Below are 21,531 nucleotides of genomic sequence, written 5' to 3'. Positions count from 1 at the left end.
GAAACAAGGTCCAGAGACCCACTTTGCTCCTTTCCTCCTTCTCCCAAAGCTACACACAGAATGGCCTGCCCCTCCCAGCCAGTCATCCAAGGGTCTTCCCAAGGCCACTGATAATGCATCCCATTTGCCTGGGGATTGCTGCTCTGGGCCTGTGTTTGTCCAGGAGCCTGGTGACATCCTAAAGAGGTTGGGATGATCATAGCCCCATTTTACCCAGAGGCTTAGGACAGGCAGAGTCTGGTATGACCAGATTCAGTTCTAGGGCCTTAACCTTCCTGAGCCTCAAGGTTCACATCTGCAAAATGGGCAGAAATGCCAGATGTCCATCAAAGGGGCTGCTGGCCCTGAGGGCAGGCAGTGTCCTCATTGTGAAGGACTATTCTGTGTATTATGGGATATTTAACATCCCTGGCCCCAGCCCCCTGTGTGCCCCCACTCACTGGGACAACCCAGATGGCCCAGGCATTTCTAAGTGTCCTCTCAGCCAGCACTTCAGTTAGGAGACTCTAAATTCCTTGAAGGCAAGGACCATGTCACTGTGTCACCAGAGCCCAGTGCCCAGAGGGGCTTCATTTGACTTTGCTCCTTCCATGCACTTTCGGCTTCCCAGGTGGTACTAGAGGTAAAGAACCTGCCTGCAACACAGGAGACCTAATGAGACAAAGCTCCGTCCCTGGGTCAGGAAGATCCCCTGGAGAAGGAAATGGCAACCCACTCCAGTCTTCTTGCCTGGAGAACCCCAGGAACAGAGGAGCCTGGTGGGCTACAACCCATGAGGCTGACTCTTTGCGACTTTCAGTTTTAATTAAAAGAAAATGTGATTAGGACAGACACCCAGCCCAGCATCCGTGGTCCTCGCCCAAGCTGTTGCCTGGTTGTGGACAAGGAGGCAGGCTGGACACAACAGCAGCCTGGCGGGGAGGTGGGGACAGTCTGCCACCACCTTGTAAGTCCGAGTTCAGCTCAGTGGGACTTTGGCCGACAGAGGCCGGCAGTGGGGTGAGGTGTCAGGAAGGGGGTGCCAGAACCCGGAGTGACACCGCCAAGCTTTCAGGGCAGAGTGGCATGATGCTTGCAGTCAGACTGGCCTCACCCCACCCCAAAGGGCTTGCCTTCCCCTGAGGCCCAGCGTACATGCTCCAGGTCCTTGGCTCTTCCTTCTGTCCAGAGCACCGGTGGTCAGGTGCTCCGTCCCTTTATGGGCAGGCCGGCTTCTGGGAACACACTTAGCACAAGCCCCTGGGGGCAGGACACCTTCCTCCTCCGAGCCTTCTTCCTCATCTGAATATAGGAATCTGGCACTCTGACGGAAGTCACACAGTGCATCTAGAGAACACGGGATCCTGCCACTCTGCTCACATCCCGACCCTTCCCACCAAGCTGCAGCTGGGGCATCAGATAACCCTGATGGCAAGTCCTGGTTTTGGAATTTACTAGCCAGCATTACGATGGGTCATTTCACGTCTTTGAGCATCTGCTTAATGATCAAATAAACAGAGTAACTATTGGTGACTTTCTTACCTCCCAGGAGCTGTTGTGACAATTAAATGAGCTAATGGCTAGAAATATTTTTGCAAACTTCCAAGCCAGCGCACCCTCCCCTCTATCTGCACCCCACCCGTCTGGCCTAGAACTCTAACGTGATGGTCCAAGGGGTGAGCAATGCCTTCCAGTCCATTCCTAGTCCCTTCTGTGGAGACAGCTCACTGGCTCTCAGGGACTCTCAAGGACTTTGGAATCACATTTTATACAACAATCTGATTTCCTTTAACTAGAGGGTTGTTTTTTTCTTGACTATACAAAAATTCACTATTTTTTTCTCTTTCACTTTGTCGTCGTTGGCATTTTTCTCCCTTTTTTGGTGTGTGTTTTCTGTTCTAAGGATAGAAGACCCCTGAGCACGGCAAGACTATCTTGGACCCTTCACCTTCGCCCATCTCACCCTCCCCACGCCCAGCGAAGACTGTGGGAAGCAGAGCACCGTGCAAACGGATTGCCTTGGTTCACGGGGCAGACCCCTGGCTGGAGACCACAGGGCTGATGAGAGCAAATGTCATTGGTAAGGACAGTCTATGCCTCTGGAACCAGGAAAGAGGATTGTTTTCAATTAGCTTACTAGGAACAAATCTTTCAGCTACTTGAGCAACACATCTTGGAGAGCACAAAACAGCCTTAGGGAACTGATGGCCCAGTGGTCCTACGTCCCATGGTCCCGCATCCTGGAGCCTGCCGGTCTCTGAGCCTCTTCTTGCCCAGAAGCTGGGGCTGGGTGCTCCCCCCGGATGAAAGCTGCTCCCTGCAGGCAGGATTTAAAACCAGAGATGTCAGCGCTTCCCTTTTTTTAAAAGAGAGCCTGCAGCCAAAAGCCGGACAGCTTTAACCGATGCAGCTTCACCCTACTGTGTTCCTGACAGCTCATTCTCCCCAAGACCCTGAACCTCAAAGGCCACCCTGAAGCCTCTTCCTCCAGGAAACCTGTCTGGCTTGCATCCCAGTGATCCTCAGTCACAAGTAAGCACTTTGTCCCTTGAAACCCCAGGCATGAGACCTTGCTCTGTTGTCTGCATCTTTCTACACTTTCACATATACATCTGGATGCCTTTCTCATCCATTCCATCTTCTTATAACGGTGAGGGCAGGGATAACCCTGCTTCCTGGCATGGCCCCAGGATGCCAGTGCAGGGCTGTCCCTGGGGAGATGCTCAAACAAGCCAAGTTTCATCTCCCTTCGCCTTGGCTTGACCTCCACCTTCCAGCTAGGCCAGGGCAGAAGATTCCTTTAAGAACAAGATGCAAGAGACTTCCCTGGTGGTCCAGCGGCTAAGACTCCGCACTCCCAATGCAGTGGGGCCCGGGTTTGGTTCCTGGTCAGGGAATTAGATCCCACATGCCACAACTAAGACCAGACACATGTGTGCTAAGTTGCTTCAGCTTTGTCTGACGCTTTGGGACACTGTGGACTGCAGCCCACCAGGCTCCTCTATCCATGGGGATTCTCCAGGCAAGAATACTGGAGTGGATTGCCATGCACTCCTCCAGGGGATCTTCCCAGAGCCAAATTTAAAAAAAAAGAAAAAGAAGAACAAGATGCAAATCTCACCTTCATTTACTTCACTTACTGATGCATCTCCAGCACCTAGTACAGTGCTTGGCACTTAAACATCCAAACGTTTCCTGGATTAATGTGTAGCAGGACTGAACACATACTCACACTATACTCAGATTTAGTAAGAAAACCTCACTTCTTTCTCTATAACTGATGTACCTTTCCTATGAGCCTCCTAGGGAGCCAGGCCAGCTCAGACTTAGCAATGAAAGAGATTCCATCCTACAGATTCAAACATTGAATAAAGAGCCACTAGCTTGCTGTTCTGAGGGTCTCCATACCTATATACACATTTCTTATCCCAAACAGTAACTGAAAGAGGTTCTATTAGGGCTCCTTACCCGCTCTGCCCCAGAGCAGTGTCCTTGGAGTCCGCCTGCTCACAGAGGAAGTGAAGATGGGGTCCTCCACACGAGATGCCTCTTGTGCCAGAGGGATGCAGGAAAACTACTGCTCTCCATGGTGTCTGGCTCACAGGCTCACTGCCTTGCTAGTTAGTTGTTTAGTCGCTCAGTCGTGTCCGACTCTTTGTGACCCCATAGATTGTAGCCCACTAGGCTTCTCTGTCCATGGGATTTCCCAGGCAAGAATACTGGAGTGGGTTGCCATTTCCTTCTCCAGGGGATCTTCCTGATCCAGGCACTGAACTTGGGTCTCCTGCATTGCAGGTGGATTCTTTACCATCTGAGCCACCACGGAAGCCCAAGCTCATCTGAGGACAAAGTGAATAAACCACGTGGATGGTGCGTCATAAAGAGATGACAACATGGAACAGCCAGCGTCAGCTCCTTCCTTCACTTCTCACGGCACCCACCCAAAGAAACACAAAATGCAGAAAGCAAGCCCACTGATATATGAATGGATAAAGAAGATGTGATGCATATTGGGTTGGCCAGAAAGTTCGCTCAGGTTTTCCCGTACCATCTTACGTGGTGCGAACTATTGTGTGGAATATTACCCAACTGTAAGAAAGGAATGAAATATTTCCACTTGCAGCAACACGGATGGATATAGAGATTATTATACTAAGTGAAGTAAGCCAAAGACAAATATCACACGATACTGCTTATATGTGGAATCTGAAAGAGATGATACAAATGGACTTATTTACAAAGCAGAAATAGACTCACAGACGTAGAAAACATACTTATGGATACCCAAGGGGAAGGGGGGAGGGATAAATTAGGAGTTTGGGGTTAAAATACACACACTACTATATATAAAATAGATAACCAACAAGGATCTACTGTATAGCACCAGGGAACTATACTCAATATCTTGTAATAACCTACAATAGTTCAGTACAGTTCAGTTGCTCAGTCATGTCCGATTCTTTGCGTGCCATACGCTTTCTGCCTACAATAAAAGGGAATGTAAATAAAGTGTGTGTGTGTATATATATATATATATATATACACGTAAAACTGAATCACTTTGCTACATACCTGAAACTAACACAACACTGTAAATCAATTATATTTCAATAAAAATTTTAGAAAGATTTATAGGTGTGGAAACCACATAGAAAAAACTGTATATAATCATATTTATAAGTATAAAATATAGATATATACCATAATTTTATAGTCATTATTTATACCACAATTTTATAGTTATTATTCACAGGTTCTGTACTTCCAAATTCGCCCACTTGATAAAACTTGTCAATAACCCTGAAATCAATACTCGTGATGCTCTTTCATATACAGAAAAGAGAAGAGGGAACACATTCAAGCCCCCCACCACGCCCCCAGCTGGGGGTGAACGAGGTGACACTCTGCCTTCGTGTCTCAAGGCTCACACTACAGGCAACAGTCCTTTTCACTGTCTACTTAGTGACATACTCTGCATTTTTGTGCTTTTTTGGGTGATTTCACAGCTTAAAATGGCTCCCAAGGGTAGGACTGAAGTGCTGACAGTAGTTCTAAGAGCAAGAAGGCTGTGCTGGGTCTTACAGAGAAAATATGTGTTAGATCAGCTTCAAGGTTCAACATGAGTCAATCAACAGTGTTTTAAAAAAGGCATCTTTAAACAGAAACGTGGGGACTTCCCTTGTGGTCCAGTGGTCAAGACTCTGCCTGCCAACGCAGGGGACACGGGTTTGATCCCTAGTACAGGAAGATCCCACATGCCATGGAGCAACTAAGCCCGTAAGCTGCAGCTATGAAGCCCACCCTCTCTAGAGCCTGTGCTCCACAACAAGAGAAGCCCCGCGGGGAGGAACCCGAGAACTGCAACTAGAGAGTAGCCCCTGCTCACTGCAACTAGAGAAAGCCCATACACAGCAAAGAAGACCCAGCACAGCCATAAATAAATACTTTTTAAAAAATCAGAAACATGCATAAAACAAGATTATGTATTAATCAGTTAGCAAAATGTCACCAAAGGTGCACAGGCAATGAATTCTGTGTTTCCCCCAAAAGCAAATGGTTAAGCACTTGTTTATACATATATATATATTTTGGCAGCACTGTGAGGCATGCGCAATCTTAGTTCCCCAGGATCGAACCAGTGACCCCTGCAGTGGAATGGTAGAGCCCTAACCATTGGACTGCCAGGGAATTCCCCAGCATTTGTTACTTCAGTATCGGTAGCAACTCACAGAGCATAGCTATCATGAATGATGAAAAAAAAAAAAAAAATATATATATATATATATATGGATATTCTACATCTAAAAAACATTTGTTACAATTTTTGGCCACCCAGCAACTGAACCTCCTTCTGTAATTCAGGGAATGTTGCCTCCTGCACCCCAGAGGTGTTGGCAGGGCATGGGGCCCACCTCCTACTCTAAACCAGGATGTAGGATGCAACCCAGGTACTGCTGATTGGACCCACTGGCCCAGAGTCCAGTGCCAGGGGCCAATGCAAGCAGGGTTGACAGTACCAGCCTCAGTGCCCATGGTGTCCCATGCTGGTTCCAAGGTGCCACAGCCTGGAGCCTGGCTCATAGCCTGGAACCTGGGCCCCCAATTCTCTGGTCATCCTGGAGATGATCCAATATCCTTTAAATAAAGGCCTTTTCTGTTTAGATTAGCCAGAGCTGGTTTCTGTTGTTTGCAACCAAGAGCCATCTATGTGTATGTGCACATGCACAAATGTATGTATTGATATTTATTTGTCGTGTGTCTGCTTATTTACAAGGGAATAGGCATCAAGGAAGGTTGGTGAAAGAGGTTTGTGGAGGAGGAGACCCCTGGGCTGGGTCTGAAGGGTGGCTGAGGGTTTGCCAGGGGAACAGGAAGGAAAGAGGGGTTGGGCAGCATAGAGGCTGGAAGAGCAGGATATCTGGGACATCACAAGACACTGGGTGAAGCCGGTGAATGAGGGGACTGGGCGAGGAGAAGCTGGAAGTGGGGCCACGCCGAGAGCCGAGTGCAGGTGCTGCGGGAGAGGTCGGACTGAGGCTCTCGCCCCCTCCCCTCCGCCCCGCAGACCGCCTGTCCCACGCTCTCATCCACACCAGTGCAGCCTGCTTTCACCTCCCTGGACCAACCTCACACACACAGTCAAGCCAAACAGATTCACTCCTGAAGGTAGAGGAAGCCAGGTCACTTGCCGGCTGGCTGGGGAGAAGAGGGGTTTGTTATAACGAGTTCTGGAAGTGCCCTGAAGAACAGCAGGGCCATGTTCCTCCAGGGAAACTAAAGGAGAATATGACTGACTCAAAGGCTGCATTAGACAGCTGAGGCTGTCATTAACAAAGTACCACAGACTGAGTAGCTCAAACAAAAGATATTCATTTTCTCACTGTCTTGGAGGCTGGATGCCCAAGATAAAGGTGCCCACATGGTCGGGTTCTACTGAGGGCTCTCTTGCTGGCTTGCAGACGACTGCCTCCTCACTGTATTCTCACACAGTGGAGGGAGGCAGAAAGAGAAATCTCTTTCTCTTCCTCTTTTTATAAGGCCAGGGTCCTAGTGGATTAGGGTCCCACCCTTATGATCTTATTTAACCTTACTTACCTTCTAAAGACCCTGTTTCTAGGTACATAGTAAGTCCCCTACATATGAGCCAGTCCAGTTTGTTCATAAGTTCAACAAAGTTAGCCTAAGTACCTCCGCTAACACAATCCGTTATACAGAACTGTACTGTAATAGGTTTATAATATTTCCCTGATAGCTCAGACAGTAAAGAATCTGCCTGCAATGTGGAAGACTCAGGTTTGATCCCTGGGTTGGGACGATCCCCTGGATAAGGGAATGGCAATCCACTCTAATATTCCTGCCTAGAGAATTCCATGGACAGAGGAGATGCATCACTTTTCACATAAATAATACAGAAAAACAAACACATACACAAAATTTTTTTTTAATCTAATTTTATAGTACAGTACCTTGCAAAGTACAGTAGTACCAGCTATGTCACCATTGCTTTTACACTTGCTTCTGGGTATCCTGGGCTTGAAATAAAGATACTGTACTACTGTACCTTATACAGTATTGTAAAGTATATGAAACCAAAATTACTTGTAGAGGATGCACACACATGACAATGTACACCAGACACGTGAACTAACTTATGTGCCTGCACATGTGAACGCACATTTGCCTCTTTAAAAGTTCACAGCTTGAAGGTTTGTATGTAGGGGACTTACTGTAGTCAAACTGCCAGGGGGTGGGGTGGGGGTAACGGCTTCCACATATGAAGGGAGACACAATTTGGACCATGGCACTGACCTTCAGTGAGCTTCCTTCAGGGGGACAGAGGCCTTGCTGGAAGTTCAGAGCTCGGGGTCTCACCCCAGCCTGCTCTTAACAGAAGTGTGGCTTTGGGTGAGTCATATGCCCTCCCCAGCATCATTCAGAAAATGATAAATTCAGGTGAAGCCTCAACATTCCTTCTCTCACTACGATTCTAGGGGCTGTCCTGGGCTCTTTACTTGGGGTTTGTGGTGAGGCGACTCTCTCCCAATCCCACAAGTCTCCCCCCAGCCCCCCGAGGAAAGGCTGGGTCAGGAAGAGCTGGGCTGTTTTCTCTCCAGCTCTTCTAATGAATGTACTTGGCGCTGGGACTGTCTGTTGCCATGGTGATCGCTTCCTGTGGTGCTGGGCCTGGGAGACCCTTGACAGGGACTGCAGCATCTTGGGGGTGGGGGGGCTATTGGGAACAGGGGGTAGAGAGGCATGTCAGTGAATTCCAGCTCACGACGAGGCCCAGAATCAGCAGATTTTCTAGCAGCACTGGCTGAACGTGAAACTTAGGGAGACACAAAAAGATCTTGCAGTTCCTCAAACCCCACCGATTCTACTGCTTTCTCTTCACAACCACAAGTAAGGGATGGTTTCTCTTCTGCTAGAGTTGACTCTTCTAGCCTGGAAGGCTCTCAGGAACCAATCTGAGAAGGAGGGGTGAGTGATAAGCAGTGTGGTGAAGAATCTCGGTATTCAACATGTGGTCCTGAGCACCAGCATCCACTGCATCCTGCATCCCCCTGGATGCTCACCAGGAGGCAGGATCTTGGGACCCATGTCAGACCCACAGAATCAGAATCTGCATCTCAGCAAACTCCCCAGGGATTTACATGCACATTAAAATTCCGGAAACTCTGGTACAGTAGGAAGAATGCTGGCCCAGAAGCCAGCAGACTTGGTCCCAGGGCCAGCTTTGCCCTCTGTTCTGTGACTCTGGCAACACATTTTTGGTTCTCTGGGATTCAACTCCTGTAAAATGGAGAGGTGACAAGACTCTTTCTCTAAGATGACATTATCCTCCACTGAGAGGCTTTGTTGGGGACAGGTTAGTGCATCCTGGAGGCCTCATCTAGCCCCAGAATCCAATGATCCCAACCGTGTTGCCCTAGCCAACCTGTGGGAATCAGAACCATTAAGGGGGACAAAGGTGATTGATGGTCTTTTGGATGTATCTTCCCTTTCCTCCTTTGCCTTTCACTTCGCTTCTTTTCTCAGCTTTTGGAAACTGAGAAAGAACAGACAAATGTTCAAGGGACCTCTGTGTGATGAAACTGGGAAGTCAACAAATCTAGTCAAAGGGAAACAGGACCTGATTTTTCAGGGAGGGAGGAGACTGTCCCTTCAGACCAGGCTCCATTCACAGCTCATATCCCAGTGTAGTCAGCTCAGCACAGTGCCTCTTAAGTTCAAGTGTGCATCAGAATCACTTGAAAGGCTGGTTAAAACACTGATTGCCAGGTTCCACGGAGTTTCTGACTCAGCTAGGGCCAAAAATGTGCATTTCTAATCCAAGAGATAAGAATACTGGCAATCAACCCCCATCCTTGGGTGTATCCCAAAGTCATCTAGTTAATATAACAAGACACCATCATTGCTCTTATCATTTAGGAAATTCCAAGTGTTCTAGAAGCTCTGTGCCAGAAGCAAGAGGAAGACCAAATATATATTTCTTATCATAAATCACAGTATCACAGAAGGAAAATGCGGCAGATGTTAGCACATGATGCTGGGCTGATGTCCTTACTCAGAGGTCAGTAAAGGAGAGCACGGGGGTGAGCAGGTTTCTTTCTGGAGGGGCAGGGGGCAGGGCAATGGGCAGAGGACAGCAGTCCAGGCATGGGAACTGGTGGCAGATGCTGTGACACTACTAGGAGCTGGTAGCCAGACTAAGCACGTGCTGAGATTCCTGAGCCATAAATCTCCCTGACCAGGCTGAGAATGAAGGTAAGAAGTGCTGAGGAGTCAGGCAGCCCGTGACTCCAAGTCTCTGGGAAACAGGAGCAATGGGTAGGGTGGGAACCCAGAAATGATAAAGCCCAGTTGTGCTAAGCATAGACCAGGATGATGTCACCCACAGGCTCTGTCACTAGGGAAAGTCACAAGATAGCTCTCTTGTCCAGGAATGGGCTTTCCCCTTGTGGTCTCCCCAAGGATAGAAGCCTGTGAATTCTAGTAACAGCTGAAAACAGGAATTTCTCACCTGCAAAGGCCAAAAAACCTGTGCTGTGCCAAATTCAGGGGGGGGAGAGGGAGGGGTCATTTCTCAGTGTCTGGAGCCCAGATGGAGCTCCACACAGTGGGCAGCTTTCTAATCAGTCCTTTTTGTTCACAGATGGAAGTGGGCCCACAAACCTTTGAGAACCAAAGGACCCTTAACAGACTACCTTGTTGACTTCTCATTTTAAAGATAGTGTCCTTAGATGTGGATAGTGCCTCGGTCTGCAATGCACACTCCAGGAAATGTTCCTCCCCTTCTTTACCCTGTGCTGAAAGGGCAGCCTTAATTAGCCAAGTTTAGACCAAGTGACTCATCAATCCTTTCCAGCCATATCTGATTGGAGAAGAGTTACTCACCTAATCCAAGGGGAGCCAATCTATTGGCTGGTCAATGACCAATCAGATTCAGTCCTTCTCAAAAATTTGAGAGGCACTGTGAGACTGGAGTGCCATGTTGGTCCATTTTTGAGCAGAGAGAGAGACAGAGAAAAAGAAAAAAGAGAGGGAGAGAAAGAGAAAAGAAAGAAGGAAAGAAAAGGGGGGAAACTCAACATTTCCAACTGGATGTTTCACAGGTCCCCCAAAGCCATTATGTCAAGAACCAACTAGAGATTAGCCCCTGCTTGCCACAACTAGAGAAAGCCCACACACAGCAAGGAAGACCCAGCACAGTTAAAAAAAAAAAAAAAAAAAAAAATTTTAAATAAATCTTAAAAAATACTGCAATGTAGGGATCTCTGCTTATGATACTGAAAAATATATGTGTATAGCAATGTATGAGATTCCAGATGAACATGTAAAATAATGGGGTTAAATGCCTGATACAGTTATTGCTCTTTAAAATGACTTAAACAACTACTCACCAAGAGGATTCTTGTATCATGTTTCAAAACATAAATACCTTTAAACTAGATTGCCTGAACATTACTTCCAAGGTTTAACCTAAACCTCAGGAAGTTAAATAGTTTTTCTCTTTACCAACTCACACCAATAATATAGATAGAAAAATCAAGCTGGAAACCAGAGAAGAGAAAAATAAAATTACAAGAGCTGTTCAGTGGCTTTCCTCTCTTCCACGGCCCACTTGGCCTCTTCAATACCACCATGAAAGCCAAAGTTTAAATTGTGCAGACCCCCAGCTGCCTCAGCACCAAGAGACAAAAATTACTGAGACATAGGCCTACCCTGGAGCATCTCCTTGGCGGTTACTAGGGTCACTTTTACTCATAGTTGCACAGAAAAATAAGGGTGAGCTGGCTACAATTCAATCTGAGGTGGGGGAAAGAGATTTGCTACAATCACTATATAAAGGAGAACTACATATCATTTTCATCTACTGAAAGTAACAAAAACTTTAAAAAGCTATAATGCTTAATAGTGGTGCTGAGGTGGTGAGATGCCATGCTCATATGTTGCTGATGGGGTGTAAATTGTACAGGACTGGGAGGCGGGGAGCAATTATGTTGTATCTACTGAGAGCCTATAAAAACACTGAGCTCCCACACTTTAGGATTTATACTAAGGAAAACATGAAATCCAGAGAAGTTTATGAACACAAAGATATTCGTGGCAGTGTTCTTTAGAATGGTTTTCCTGTATCTCCAGGTTTTCAGGGCTTCTTTTTTTGTTGTTGCTTTTTGACAGGAAAGTAGGACTTATTGGTGGACATGATTAAGGAGGGGACAATGCCAAGGCTCTCATGAGCGCAGGGCCACCATTTGCCCAGCCAGCCATGACTAAAGAGGTATTTGATCCCACAGCCATCTGGGATGAGCTGCTTTTCTGACACCATGTTTTCAAATGTATCCGCATAGAACTTAGCAAATCTCCACTTCTTGGAGATGTGGATCTTCTGGCAGCCAGGGAACTTGAACTTGGCCCTGCAGAGGGCCTCAATCACATGCTCCTTGCTCTGCAGCTTGGTACGGATAGATATTATGATTGGCCAATGTGGGCCCTGGCCGTTGTGCCCTGGGGCTTTCCAAAGGCACAACACGTACCTGTCTGGAGCTTAGACTGAGGACAGCATGCCCAGTCATGAATGTCCACTGGAAAGAGTTGTCTTCAAGATCCCTTAGGGCAACCTGTACAGACAACTGGCTGCATACACTACCAGGGAGGCTGCTGTTTGCAGCCACTGCACTGTGGGACCCCACAGGGAAAAGAACACAGTCGGCTTAATTGGCTGCAAAAGGGCTTCTTTTTCTGTTTATGTGTTTCATACACCAATGGCCTATGACTGTCAGGCTCATCACTGGCTGTGCCCTGCACCTCATTCTAGCAGGATATGGGCCCAGTTTTGGCCGAGGCTGTATTTCTGCTGCAGAGGAGACCTTCCTGGGCACATCTGATAAACCAATAGGACACGCTTACCCATGACTCTACCCAAAGAGATACTGTATCCAACAGGGAAAAGGCAGCAGGCCCACTCAAGTCTGCACAGGGACTGAAACTCAGGGGTCAGAGGTCAGAGGGGAGGGTGAGTTCAAGTCCTGCGTGAATCCCAGGCAGAGACGAGGCTATTTCACCAGAACCTTTGAATGACATTGGTACTAAATGCTCCTCCACTCTGAGGACTATATCTCACAGCGCTCCACAAAGTACAACATGAGGCCTTTGCCTCACTTCCCCATAGGGCTTAGCATGCTTCTGCCCTGGCAGGTGGCTCGGCAGTGGGTCCCAGGCTCCTCCACTCCCAGCCTGGAGGCTTCAAGTGTCTGATGTCGACATTGACGAGCACCTAGAGGGCTTCTGTTCGGACTCCCAGAAAGAGAGAAGAGACTGGAGGCCCTTCAGGTATGCATGAAAGCTGACAGTCACCCGGGGAAAAACATTAGCAAAACATTCCAACTCTAGGAGTTTTACTATCTCCAAAATATTTTTATGACCCTCTTTTCATTTGGCTCTTCCAGCAAGGAGTTCTTCCTTTCAGTTAAGGAAACTGAGGCCCGGACGCCACCTTCTTTGCTGGAGACCATCCTTGTGGCCATCCACACAGCCCAGCATCTCTGCTTTATTTTGGTACACCACAGGGGACTCTGGGCTCCCCAGGTGGCTCAGTTGTAAAGAATTCACCTACCTATACAGGAGACACGGGTTGAATTCCTAGGTCAGGAAGATCCCCTGGAGGAGGAAATGGCAACCCACTCCAGTATGCTTGTCTGGGAAATCCCATGGACAGAGAAGCCTGGTGGGTCTCAGGGTCACAAAGAGTCAGACACAACTGAGCATGCATGCATGCAAGGGACTTTATCCTGGATCCAGCCTTAGGGGAGAGGTTCAGAAAGATGTTGCAACCTTCAGCCTAGGTCTGATTCAGGGAGAGAAAGAAACTCTTTTTGAGCCTTTACTAAGTATATTGTGTTTTTAAAATCTCATAACAGTCTTCTAAGGTAACAGACACTTAGAGAGCACTTACTACATCTCAGACACTGCCCAGAGTACCTTATACGTATTAAATCTTCTGACCCTTCACCATCCGTAGGAGGTGGTTACAGCAAGCACGATCACCATGATGAGGAAACTAGGCCCAGAAAGGTCAAGTTAATTGCCCACATGGCTCACAAGAGGTGGAGCCAAGATTTAAACCTGGCATTTGTTCCCTGAGGCCAAGATTAATCCAGATTTATAGATGAGGAAATTGAAGCTCAGAAGCTCATTTGATATGTCCCAGTTGGGAAATAGCAGGGTCAACAGTCAAATTCAGAACTTCTTGCTTCTCGTTCACAGTGCTTCACAGGTCCGCTTTCAGTGGACCAATGAGCAAGGCAGCTTGCTTTCTCTTCTCTTTTACCACCAGTGCTTTCTCTTCTCCCTCCTTGCCTCTGCACCACCCATCTGCCTATGCACAACAGTCTTTGAATACAAAACGCATACCTATAGACATGTAATCAACCTCACAAACCTATAGCCAAACACTTACATAATCAAACTACCAAAACAAACAAACAAACAAAAAAAACACAAAGGAAAAATTTTGAAAACAAATAACAATATATTTCATGTTGTTTTTGTTCAGTCACTAAGTCATGTCTGACTCTGCAAACCCATGAACTATAGCACACCAGGCTTCCCTGTCCTTCACTATCTCCCAGAGTTGGCTCAAACTCATGTCCATTCAGTCGGTGATGCCATCCAATCAACTCATCCTCTGTCGCCACCTTCTCTTCTCACCCTCAATCTTTTCGAGCATCAGGGTCTTTTTCAGTGAGTTGGCTCTTTGCATCAGGTGGCCAAAGTATTAGAGCTTCAGCATCAGTCCTTCCCATGAATATTCAGGACTGATTTCCTTTAGGATGGACTGGCTTGATCTCCTTACTATCCAAGGGACTCTCAAGAGTCTTATTCTAGCACCACAGTTCGAAAGCATCAATTCTTCAGTGCTCCCCCTTCTTTAACATACTTCATACTGAGGAGCAATGTTTTGTGTGTATATGTGTGTATAAAACTGACTTTTCATCAGAAAGAATGGAGGCCAGGAAACAGTGGAACAACATGTTTAAAGCACAGAGGAAAAATTCTGTCAACTCAGAATTTTATATCCAGTGAAAATATCTTTCAAAAATGAAAGTGAAACAAAGACATTTTCAGATACATGAAAAACAAGAGAATTCCTCACCAGGAGACTCATCCAAAAGAAATGCTAAAGGAAGTTCTTCAGATATGTGTTCATGCTCAATTTTGTCTGACTCTTTGTGACTCCACAGACTATAGCCTCCAGGGTCCTCTGTCCATGGGATTTCCCAGGCAAGAATACTGGAGTGGGTTGCCATTTCCTCCTCTCGGGGATCTTCCCCACCCAGAGATTGAACCCATGTCTCTTGTGTCTCTTGCCTCGGCAGGGAGACTCTTTACCACTGTGCCACCTGGGAAACCTAAGTTCTTCAGAAGGAAGAAGGAGCAAAGCAAGGAACAAAGAACAAAGGAACAGGCAAACTTGGGTAAATACAAAAAACTATTTCCCTTTTCTTTTATAAAGTTTTTTTTTTTTTTTTCTCCTGCTTGTTTGTTTTTTGGGAGCTGTGCCATTTTGATTGTGGGATCTTAGTTCCCAACCAGGGGTTAAACCTGGGTCCTTGGCAGTGAAAGCACAGAGTCCTAACCACTGGGCCACCAGGGAATTCCCCATTTCCCTGTTCTTAAGACGCACATGACTGTGTAAAGCAACAGTGTAACAGTAAATTGTGGGTTTGCAGGGTACGCAGACATGATATATAGGACAACTGGGGTGGGGTCATGGTTAATGGGCCCATAGAGTTGCAAGGTTTTTATATTTCATGAGAGTACAAGTAGTCCGTCAAGAACTGGTAGCGTAAAGGATGACTAATGCCCAGATCCCATCCTCTTTCTTCTACATCAGACAAGAAAAGTAAGTGGGTAGGAAGAGAAAACTAGACCGGGGAGAGAGTGGCTGCTTCAAGCAGCTTCGGAGGCGAACAGCCGCTGAACCCGAAGGATTCCCAGGCCTCAAAGTCTAGACCAGTGAATGACAGGACCCCACGTGCCTGGGCAGGGATGGGGCCCGAGGGAGGGGGTCTGTCAGCCCCTGTGTCTGAGCAGACGCACCTGGGATGAGGTGTCCTCCAGAGAGAATAGGGAGGCTCCTGTGGCCACAGTGACTCCCACCCCTGACCAGGGGCTGGCTAACTCTCCACAGGTGGCACCTCGCCAGCTATCCAGGCTTGCTGACCCTCTGCAGAAGACCTAGACAAAGTATTGCGGGAGCTGGGGTGGGGTACAGGTGTTCCTCCAGCACCCTGGAGTCAGCCTCGTAGACTGTAGGAAGCCTGTTCCCTGTTCCCTTCATACAATATACTGAGGGGGAGCCCCAAAGCCCAGACTTTGGGCTCATCACCCCAGAACCAGCCCTGCCACGCCAGCTCAGCAGCACCCACAGAGCTGGGTGCCCCTCCCACCCACCCCCAGTGTCTAAGCTCCAGCTCCAGGGGCCCCTCCGAGCTCCTAGACTCTGGTACCCCAGCCTCTTCCCAGGAGGTGAAAACTGCTTTCTATAGTTCTTTTCTTCAGGTTTCTTTTTCTGCTTAATATAAATACTTATATTAAATTTCCTCTGAAGAAATTCTGCCATGATTTCTGTCTTCCTGCCAGACTCCTGCTGATATGGAAAGAAACAAGTGTGCTCCTCCCAGAAGCCTGACGTGGCCCACAGGAGACAGCATGGACCAGAGGGAAAGGCTTGACTTTGGGCTCTGATGGTCCCAAGTTCAAATCCCAGCTCTGCTTTCCTTCCGCAAGTGACTCCAGGCAAGCCTCAGCTTCTGGAACTTTCTCTGAGCCTGAGTTTCCTCACTTGAAAATAGGGTTGATAGCACAAGCCTGATCTATCATTCTGTCTGGGTATAAGAGACAAAAATCACGATTTGAACTAGATTAAGCTAATGGGTGAAACTATGGTGGAAAGTGTCTAGAAAATAATCATCAAGTGCAAAGGGTGAGAAGGCAGGGATAGAGACTGCTCACATCCGACTGGAAACAGGAACTCAGATGCATTCAGGCTTTCTCTCTGCCTCTGAGACTGTTCCTCGGTTTGTGGAGCTGATCCTTCAGCACAGACCCAGGTTCCCATGTGATAGAGGAAAATGGCCTCCAAGCAGCCTTCAGACTCGCCCTTACAGCTCTGCCCACAGAAGAAAGGGCTCCTCCTGACTGAACCCAGCTCGGTAGTTTCCAGGGAAGGGCTCCAGCTGGCCAGGATGGGTCACTGTGGCCTTGAAGCAGGGTCACATAAGGGATGACATCTGTCGGTCAGCTATGTCATATCCGGGTCTTACATATCCAGGTCAGCCATTTCTAGGATGACTGTCCCCATTTTACAGACGAACAAACAGAGGCTCAGAGAGGAAGGAGACTGACCACAGTCATGTGGCTCTCATCTAAGTACCAATGCTGCGTATTAGGTCACTAAAAGCATTTTATCAGAAGCTTTGCAAGTTTCACAGAAAGCAGCTGGCTGGGAGTGAATGAGGTTGTTCAGAAGGTAAAGGAGCCCACATTGGCTTCATGCCCACAACAACCCTGGGCACGGGGCAGGGGTAGGCAAGTAAACTGGGAGAGCCCAGCTTCCTCCAGGGGAGTGGGTGGTGGTATTGGCCCCATTTGAAAAAGGGAAGAAAATGAAGGTTCAGAGAGGTTCGGTATCCAACTCCAGGTTCCACAGCTCAGAAGCAGGGCTGGGGTTCTAACCCAAGCCTCGTGGCTTCTCTGTATTACCCATCTCAGCATCAGCGCGCCCAGGCCCCTTGGGAAACGTCGTCTTAGTGGATGGACTCAGGACTGAATGACCTGCTCTGGCTTCATGCGCTCTGGTCTTAGATGTTGGCAGAATACAGGTCCTTGTGGGATTGTGACATTTGAAAAAATGTGGGGAAAGGGTGCAGAGAAGCGAAAAATGATGATTAAGGGACAAAAAGGGTCATCTGGGGAAAGATAAAGACAGCTGGGACTGTGTTGCTAGGAGAGGAGGCCCAGAGAGACCGTGGCTGAGGTCCAAGCTCGCTGGCAAAGGTCGGTACCATTGGCCGTAGGGCTCCCTGAGCCACCCCTCAGCAAGCCTGCTGCAGTCTCGCCAGGCCTCCCATCACCGGACACAGTCCTACTTCATGCTCAGGGTGATGCGACCTCTGAATGAAGAGGGCTGAGCCCTCCAGGCGGCCATTGTTAGGAGCAGTCACCCCCAGCCACGGGCCCACAGGCAGGCCAAGAAGTCACAGTGCTTAGGAGATTCCGGGGAGCTGAAAGCCCTCACCTGTCCCACCCCTCAACAGTCTGAAGTTGCTTCCTGATTCATCCCTTTGGCAAAGACACAGAAGGCTGGCCTGAGAATACAAGTACACAAGGTCGTAATCAGCCAGCAGTAAGCGGCCTGGCTCCAGGTTGGGCTTTGCTCCAGGTTTTTTGAGGGACCCTTTCAGTCACTTTCTCTTTCTGGGGCTCAGTTTTCTCACAGGTCAAGGGAGCAGACCAGCTCCATGATTGTGAGACTAAAAAGTGGAAATGAAGGCTCACTTTAACACCCAGGTGACAAGGCTGCCAACAGAGGGTGGGAGCTCAAGAGAAAGGAATAATAAGAGACAAGGCCAGAATTCATATAGCAGGTGAAGCCCACTGGTCCAGAGAAGGTGCCCCTGGAGAGAGTCTGGACACCTCGTCTCTGCAGGGTCAAGTCCAGACCCTCCTCTTGACCTCATGACCTGACTCTGTCTTTTCTCCAGCCCTCTTCTCTGACTGACCCTTCAACTACACTAAATTACTTACAGTTTCCCAAATATGTCACTATTTCCTGTCTCCAGGCCTTTGAAAAAAACTGTTTTCTTGACCAAAAAAAACCTTTCCCACCCCTATCCAAACCTCGTCCTCCTGGGAAACTCCTAGGCATCCCTCAAAACCCACTTCAGTCACCTCCTCTCTAAAGTCCTCCTGTTCCTTAGTAGTGGACCCTCCTTGCCCCATTCACCAGGGTTGATTGCCCCTTTTTCTCGGTTTACTGTTGTACTCAACACTTTTTCTCAGCCCTCATCTGTGGATCTGCTGCATCTGAATCACCACAGGAGTGATTTCAAAATATTCAAGCCCAGGCCCCACTCCATGAGAATTTGACTCAGGGAGTCTGGGGTGGGGCCAGGTATCAGAAACTTAAGTTGAAGCCCCAGGTGCTTGTCATGTTCAACCAGGTGTGGGGATCACTGGGGTGTGTCCCTTGAAAGCAAGGTTTTTCCTATATACTAGGGCCCGGCTCAGAGGAGCGCCCAGTGAGTGAGAAAAGAAGGAAGGACAGAAATAAGGAAATGAAGAGGAAGGAGGAAGGAAGGGGGATCAAGGAGGGAGGAAAAATGGTGAGCAGCGAGAGGAATAGAAAGATAAAGATGAACATGGGACTTCCCTGGTGGCCCAGTGGTTAAGAATCCACCTGCCAATGTAGGGGACATGGGTTCCATGCCTGGTCCGGAAGATCCCACATGCCGTGGAGCAACTAAGCCCATGTACTTCAATTACTGAGCCCTCACGCTGCAACTACTGAAGCCTGTGTGCCTAGAGCCTGTACTCGGCAACAGAGAGAAGCCACTGTAGTGAGAAGCCCGAGCACCACAATAAAGAGTAGCCCCCACTTGCCACAACGAGAGAAAGCCCACACGCAGCAGCGAAGACCCAGTGCAGCCATAAATAAATTTTTTTTAAAAGCTGAGCATGATTCAGGGGATGGGCAGGAAGGGGCAGGAAGCAGGGGAACTCAGAGGCAATGCTCCTGGACCACTTCTATATCACACTTTGCTGAATGTTGGCACAGATACTGATTCTGGAGTCAGACCTGCCAGTGTGTGGGTCTTGGTCCCTGCACTCATCAGTGGTGTGTGCCTTAACAATTCACTCAGCCTGTCTGCTCTGCCTGCTGGTGGTAAGAGCTGCATCTGCCTCACTGATGATCTGAGGACCCAGGGACTCCCAGGGTCAGCACTTCTCAAGCACTGTTGTGTATGCGAACCATCTAGGGATCTTGTGAAACTGCAGATTCTGACTCAGTATGTCTGTAGTTTAAATGACCTTCCAAGCGGCGCTGGCACTGCTGCTTTCCCCAAAGCTGATCCCTAGATCAGAAGTCAGATCATTCTTGTGCTGCTATGTGGCAGCCTGGATGGAGGGGGGTTGGGGGGGAATGGATACATGTATTTGTATGGCTGAGTCCCTTTGCTGTCCACCTGAATCTATCACAACACTGTTAATCTCTCACGTCCAACTCTTTGCAACCCAGTGGACTATGCTGTCCATGGAATTCTCCAGGCCAGAAATCTGGAGTGGGTAGCCGTTCCCTTCTCCATGGGATCTTCCCAACTCAGGGACAGAACCCAGGTTTCCTGCATTGCAGGAAGATTCTTTACCAGCTGAGCCACCAGGGAAACCCAAGAATACTGGAGTGGGTAGCCTATCTCTTCTCCAGTGGATCTTCCTGTCTCCTGCATTGCAGGTGGATTCCCTACCAGCTGAGCTACAAGGGAAGCCCTGTTAATCTCTACTCCAGTGTAAAATAAAAAGTTAAAAAAAAAGAAGTCTGATCAGTTCCCTTTCAGGGCACCAACTTGTTCCTATGCAACAGGATGGGAATGAGGCCCGGGGGCCCCCTCCACTGAGCACTGGGTGTGTACTCCAGGCTTCATGCTAAGTTGAGCCACACCCCACCTCACTGAGCAAAGGGAGGCCCCTGTGTTTTCAGAACCTCGGCAACAGTGATCCTACATCACTTGCACCACACTGTATGAGTTTCCTGTGGCTGCTATGACAAAGTGCCACAAACTCAGTGCATTCAATGACACAAACCATCTTTCAGTTCTGGAGACCAGAAGTGTGAAATGAATCTCAGGGGGCTCAAGTCAAGGATTTGGCGAGCTGGTTCCTTCTAGAAGTTCCAGGGGAGAATCGGTTCCTTGACTCATCCAGCTTCTAGATGCTGCTGGAAGGCAGCAGTGGCCACATGGCTCCAATCTTTGCCTGTTGTCACATCTCTGCCTGTGCTCTCTGACCTCTTGTCTTCTTCTTACTGATATAAGGATCCCTCAGTGTTGACATGAACCCACCCAGATAAGCCAGGGTAATCTCCCCATGCCAAGATCCTTAACTTTATCATACCTGCAAAGTCCGTTTAACCATGGAAGGTAACATACTCACAGTTCTGGGGGTTGGGAGGTGGACATCTTTAGGGGCTGCTATTCTGCCTGAGTCAGACCCTGACAGTAGCTCCCAGACGGCTCATCACCACCAGGGAACAAACTGGTTTTCATGGCCCCTTCAAAGTCCAGGCTCTGAGCTGCCAGCAGTGGCCAGTGAGAGTGACTCCTCCCACTGGCCACTCATTGGTGTGACCTGCAACGTCCCATGCACCGACCTTCTGAGTGTTAGAGGCTGAAGGAGCAGGACAAAGGTCATGGTGTCCCCTCGAGCCCCAACCACGCGCTCGCCATAAAACGCAGTGCTTGAAGAGCTAGGCCAGAGGTAACCTCTCGGTGCCAAAGGAGAGCACTGGGTGAGGGCCAGACAGAAGTGGGCGGGGCCCTGGCCAAGGAGGCAGGATGGAGAGTCTTCGAAAAGGAGAAGAGAGCTGAGAAAGTCCAGCCCTCCTTTTCCCTAACACTGTTATTCCCTTGTCCCCACGGACCTGGCCACGTGAGTGCAAGCTAAGCCGGACGCCCTGGATGGTTGCATGCTCTGAGCCCATTCATGGGTCTTTAGAGTGAAGACAGTGACAGGTTCCCACTTCTGCCAAGTGTCCAGGTCAGAGGGTGAACCTATGGGGCAAATGGAGCACCCCCTTGGCCTGTCCACCATCTCTCTCCACGGGCCTGCAGGGAGGGGACTAACCACCCGGATTTTCCAGGGACTGAGGGCTTCCCTGGGAGAGCGAGGACAAGTCAGCCTATCTGTAGGGCAGCTACACAAACCCCAGCAGCGGGCTTGGCTGCCATCCGCCCTCCAGCCCCAGCCGTGCTGGCAGGCTCCTGACCC

General features: G+C 48.6%; 1 long non-coding RNA gene and 1 other non-coding gene across 3 annotated transcripts in view; both read right to left on the bottom strand.

Annotated features, from left to right (window-relative positions):
- The window catches only part of LOC110132215 (uncharacterized), a 157,082-nt gene that overhangs the window by 21,291 nt on the left and 114,260 nt on the right, over positions 1 to 21,531 (bottom strand). The gene's annotated exons all lie outside the window — the stretch shown is intronic.
- Positions 12,077 to 12,211, bottom strand: LOC139039278 (small nucleolar RNA SNORA70). Its single transcript, XR_011492599.1, has one exon. It is a non-coding gene; the product is annotated as a small nucleolar RNA SNORA70 (small nucleolar RNA).

This window comes from Odocoileus virginianus, chromosome 17 (genome assembly GCF_023699985.2).
Source record: "Odocoileus virginianus isolate 20LAN1187 ecotype Illinois chromosome 17, Ovbor_1.2, whole genome shotgun sequence".
Taxonomy (NCBI): domain Eukaryota; kingdom Metazoa; phylum Chordata; class Mammalia; order Artiodactyla; family Cervidae; genus Odocoileus; species Odocoileus virginianus.
This window is presented reverse-complemented; position numbering and strand designations above follow the sequence as displayed.